This window comes from Palaemon carinicauda, chromosome 35 (assembly GCF_036898095.1).
Source record: "Palaemon carinicauda isolate YSFRI2023 chromosome 35, ASM3689809v2, whole genome shotgun sequence".
Lineage (NCBI taxonomy): Eukaryota > Metazoa > Arthropoda > Malacostraca > Decapoda > Palaemonidae > Palaemon > Palaemon carinicauda.
This window is the reverse complement of record NC_090759.1, coordinates 57,544,331-57,550,701: the sequence shown is the minus strand read 5'-3', so window position 1 is coordinate 57,550,701 and position 6,371 is coordinate 57,544,331.

Sequence of the window (6,371 nt, the reverse complement as noted above, 5' to 3'; positions counted from 1 at the left end):
CACATACACACATAATTGAATTACACTGACTTACGAAAGTATTCACATACACACATAATTGAATTACACTGACTTACGAAAGTATTCACATACACACATAATTGAATTACACTGACTTACGAAAGTATTCACATACACACACAATTGAATTACACTGACTTACGAAAGTATTCACATACACACACAATTGAACTACACTGACTTACGAAAGTATTCACATACACACACAATTGAATTACACTGACTTACGAAAGTATTCACATACACACATAATTGAATTACACTGACTTGCGAAAGTATTCACATACACACATAATTGAATTACACTGACTTACGAAAGTATTCACATACACACACAATTGAATTACACTGACTTGCGAAAGTATTCACATACACACACAATTGAATTACACTGACTTGCGAAAGTATTCACACACAATTGAATTACACTGACTTACGAAAGTATTCACATACACACACAATTGAATTACACTGACTTACGAAAGTATTCACATACACACACAATTGAATTACACTGACTTGCGAAAGTATTCTCACACACAATTGAATTACACTGACTTACGAAAGTATTCACATACACACACAATTGAATTACACTGACTTACGAAAGTATTCACACACAATTGAATTACACTGACGACAGTATTCACACATACACAATTGAATTACACTGACTTATGAAAGTATTCACAAACACACACACAATTGAATTACAGACTTACGAAAGTATTCACATACACACATAATTGAATTACACTGACTTACGAAAGTATTCTCACAGACTCAATTGAATTGCACTGACTTACGAAAGTATTCACACACAATTGAATTACACTGACTTAGGAAAGTATTCACATACACACATAATTGAATTACACTGACTTACGACAGTATTCACACACGAGTACACACAATTGAATTACACTGACTTACGAAAGTATTCACACACAATTTAATTACACTGACTTACGAAAGTATTCACACACACATACACACACAATTGAATTACACTGACTTACGGAAGTATTCACACACGCGTACACACAATTGAATTACACTGACTTACGAAAGTATTCACACACAGCAATTGAATTACACTGACCTACGAAAGTATTCACACATACACACAATTGAATTACACTGACTTACGAAAGTATTCACACACACACAATTGAATTACACTGACTTACGAAAGTATTCACATACACACAATTGAATTACACTGACTTACGAAAGTATTCACACACACAATTGAATTACACTGACTTACGAAAGTATTCATAAAGTTAATTTGTAAATTTATTATTAATCAGTTTTGTCATACCAGTAAATATCAATTTTTATCGAAACCTGCACATAATTTACGATAATTTTATGCAAATATATAAAAGATATTCTTTTAACGTAAGTTTTGTGACTCAACCTTGAAAATTTATTAGAAATATTGATAAATTATAACTACTCGATCAGGGAATTTAGAAAAGTGCTTTTAGATCGTATTAAATATGTTAGGAATTTAAAATATGGGAATTTTTTTAAAGAATCATACCGATTTATTAAATCATACACGATTAATCCTGTCTTCGTCCGAAGCTGATCATTCCAAGAAATAATACGTCAGCTGTTGGAATACTTATCATGAATTCTATCCTCGTGATCCACAGACTTGTTGAAGCGGGTGAAGTGGTGTAACACTCTCTCTCTCTCTCTCTCTCTCTCTCTCTCTCTCTCTCTCTCTCTCTCTCTCTCTCTCTCTCTCTCCACCCCCGCTATATCGGTCAAGTCATGCGGTTTTTTCCGCATCAAGACGGTTAAACTGTCTAAATTTGATAGAATTTTCTGTTACTTAAAAGAAGGAAAGTTTAGATTTAATTTGAATATAAATATAATATACGAATATTGATATTATGTTATGGAATAGATAGAATACTACGTGAAAGTATATAACGAAACGCATTCATGCGTTATGAACTGTGTATCACCAAAAAGATAAAAAATAAATATATAAATCTACTTCCAGACTCCTCTTAAAATTAATATAGAGAAGCTAATAAATCCCACTACTTCTAAATCAAGAAATCATTATTTGAAAGAATGAAAAAATAATATATCTGGTCACAAAGAATGGACATAATCTCTCCCGCCAAGTTTTAATATTAACCGCCACGGCTACCCCCATCTGAGCCTCGCTTTTCGTACCTTCGTACTGCCGTGGGCTTCCGGAAATGAACTTTTTTTTTCCTTTTTTTTGTTACAAGGTTATTCTTACAACGACTAGGGAGTCAATATCCTCTCTACTACAAGAGGTGTTTTTTTTTTCACATTAGTACTTGCACACATGAGGTTTCTTTTGTTATTGCTGTAAAGAGCCCATAAACACACACACATACACACACCTAACCCTTTACTTGTCTTTGCCTTCTAACTTAATTATTATTATTATTATTATTACTATCCAAGCTACAATCCTAGTTGGAAAAGCAAGATGCTATAAGCCCACGGGCTCCAACAGGGAAAAATAGCTCAGTGAGGAAAGGAAATAAGGAAATAAATAAATGAAGAGAACACATTAACAATAAATCATTCTAAAATAAGAAACAACGTCAAAACAGACATGTCATAAAATAAACTATCAACCCTTTACTGGTCTTTGTCTTCTAACTTACTTCTTAACTGTTAATCTATAATATATTATTATTTACTAAGGTACAACCCTAGTTGGAAAGGCAGGATGCTATAACCCTCAGGGCTCCAACAGAGAAAATATCCATTGACGAAAGGAAATAACGAAACAAATAGAATAGTGTGCCCTAGTATACCCTCAAACAAGTGAACTCTAACCCAAGACAATGGAAGACCATGGTACAGAGGCTATGGCACTACCCAAGACTAGAGAACAATGGTTTGATATTGGAGTAGCCTTCTGCTAGAAGAGCTGCCTACCATAGCTAAAAGAGTCTCTTTTATCCTTACCATGAGGAAAGTAGCCACTGAACAATTGCAGTACAGTAAGAAGAATTGTTTGGTAATCTCAGTGTTGTCAGGTATATGAGGCAGAGGAGAATAGGTTGGTCAGGGCACTAGCCACCCGTTGAGATACTACCGCTAGAGAGTTGTGGGGTCTTTTGACTGGCCAGATGGTACTACATTAGATCCTTCTCTCTGGTTACGGTTCATTTAACCTTTGCCTACTCACATCCACACTGAATTGTCTGGCTTATTCTTTACACATTCTCCTCTCTCCTCATACACCTGACAACACAGATTACCAAACATTTCTTCTTCACTCAAGGGGTTACTGCACTCATTGTTCAGTGGCCACTTTCTTCTTGGTAAGGTTAGAAGGGACTCTTTAGCTATGGTAAACAGCTCTTTTAGGAGAAGGACACTCCAAAATTAAACCATTGTTCTCTAGTCTTGGGTAGTGCCATAGCCTCTGTACCATGGTCTTCCACTGTCTTGGGATAGAGTTCTTTTGCTTGAGGGTACGCCCGAGCACACTATTCTCTCTCATTTTCCTCCTCTTGTTTTGTTTAAGTTTTTTTAGTTTATATAGGAGATATTTATTTTAATGTTGTTCCTCTTCTTAGAATATTCTATTTTCCATTTTTCCTTTCCTCACTGGACTATTTTTCCCTATTGGAGCCTCTGGGCTTATAGCATCCTGCTTTTCCAACAAGGGTTGTAGCTTAGCTAATAATAATTATAATAATAATAATAGGCCAGACTATTCAGTGTATGTGTGTGTGTAGGCAAAAGGAAAATAAACCGTAACCAGAGAGAAGGATCCAATATACTACTGTCTGGCCAGTCAAAAGACCCACAACTCTCTAGCGGTAGTTTCTCAATGGGTGGCTGGTGCCAAGGCTAATTCACTGCAGAACAAATGATTTGGATACGCCCTTCCGCTCCCCTCTGTTTTATGGTCTTCCTGTGCCAGTTTATACTTGCAAATTTTCTTGGTTCGTCAATCCATCGTCTATTCTGTTATTCTTAATGTCCATCTATTATCTATAATTCTTATTATATGCCCTGCTCATGTCCATTTCTTTTTATTACATGTTAGAATATTCTCTACTTAAGTTTGCTCTCGTATCCATGTTGCTCTTTTTCTGTCTCTTAGTGTTATTTCCATTTTATTTCCTCGTGTCTTTGAGTTGTAACTAGCTTATGTTCTAAGGCTTTAGTAAGGCTCCAAGTTTCTGATGCATAAGTTAATAGGCCTACTGGTTAGACCATCTCATTAAATACTTTTCTTTTTAGAGAAAGTTGCCATTTACTTTTCATAATCTCAATTTGTTTAGCAAATGCTCTCCAACTCATGTATATCCTTCTTCTAATTTCGGTCCTGGGGAATCAATTATATACTGTCTGTATTAAGTATGTATTAACAATTTGGTTAGACCATCTCACTAAATACTTATTTTCTTTTTAGAGAAAGTTGCCATTTACTTTTCATAATCTCAATTTGTTTACCAAATGCTCTCCATCTCATGCTTATCCTTCTTTTAATTTCGGTCCTGGGGAATCAATTACTGTTTGTATAAGTACGTATTAACAATTTCTAGAGTTTCGTCCATAACTGCATATTCATTGAACATTATCCTAATTTTACTCATATTCATTTTCAGTCCTACATTTCTGCTTTCTTTATTCAAATCTTCTATCATCTTTTGCAATTTTTCTCATGATTCACTAAACATAACTATGTCACCTGCAAGTCTAAAGTTGTTAATATAAATTCCTACATTTTCCTAATCTAATTAATAAGAAAAATCTTCTAGGCATGTTGTGAATGATTTAAGATTTAGAGTTATCTTGCTTGAGGGTACACTCGGGCACACTGTTCTATCTAGTTTCTCCTCCTCTTGTTTTGTTGAAGTTTTTACAGTTTATATAGGCAATATTTATTTCAATGTTTTTACTGTTCTTAAAATATTTTATTTTTCCTTGTTTCCTTTCCTCACAGGGCTATTTTCCCTGTTGGGCCCCCTAAGCTTATAGCATTGTGCTTTTCCAACTAGGGTTGTAGCTTAGCATTTGATATATATATATATATATATATATATATATATATATATATATATATATATATATATATATATATATATATATATATAATGAGTTAATATTTACACGTATATAAAAACCTATATATTATATGTAATAATAGTAATAATATCTAGTAATATTGATAATAATTTATATATAGACATGTAAAAAGTTATAACAAGTACACCGTTTTTCCCAATTACGATTGTAGCTTAACTAGTAATAATAAGAATAATTTCAATATAAAGATTTCAACAGTTAAAATTTTCATCTTAATTTGTTGGACAGAAACTTACGGTCTATTAAATTTCTTATTCCTGATATAGATATTAATCTTTGGCACCATCGTTCAATTAGTTCATTATGCATGTTGCATAAGATTTTTCATAACTCTGACCATCCTTTACATTCAGATCTCCCTTGACAATTCTTTCCTGTTCGTAATACTAGGCAGGCAGTTAATTCTAATAGCCAGGCCTTCTCCATCATGAGGCTCAATACTACACAGTATTCTAGAAGTTTTATTCCAGCTGTGACCAAGTTGTGGAATGATTTTCCTAATCGGGTTGTCGAATCAGTAGAACTTCAAAAGTTCAAAGTTGGAGCAAATGTATTTATGTTGATCAGGCGGACATCAGTCTTTTTATAGTTTATATGACATATCTGTTTTTGACGTTAATAGTTTATATAGGACATATCTGTTTGACGTTGTTACTGTTTTTAGAATGATTTATTGTTAATTTGTTCTCATCATTTATTTATTTCCTTATTTCCTTTCCTCACTGGGCTATTTTTCCCTGTTGGAGCCCTTGTGCTTATAACATCTTGTTTTTCCAACTAGGGTTGTAGCTTGGCTAGTAATAATAATGATAATTAGGGTGTAACAACAGGCCCTATGTATACCCCCATTTCCTGAGGGTGTATGCAAGCCCTTTAAATTTCCCCCGGGCGGGGGGAGGGGAGTCAGGGAAACTCATAACAATTTTAATGACCTAAATTGAGTATAATTTATATAATCATTTAAGAATATTTAATATACATTATTTATTATTATAAATTAACTTTGGTGTATAGTAAGATTATATAATTATATATTTGTAACGGGCGAATAAATATATAGCCTACTTATGAATAATTATGTAAGCTCCATTTCGATTTCATTTGCTTAACGATTTTGCACTCATTTTTAAAAGATAAAGAATATTTCCTTATTTCAGTGGTTTATATCTTAAGATTTTAACAGTTGAAATTGTTTAGATGTAAAATCTGAATACGAGAATATATATTAATCTTCCATT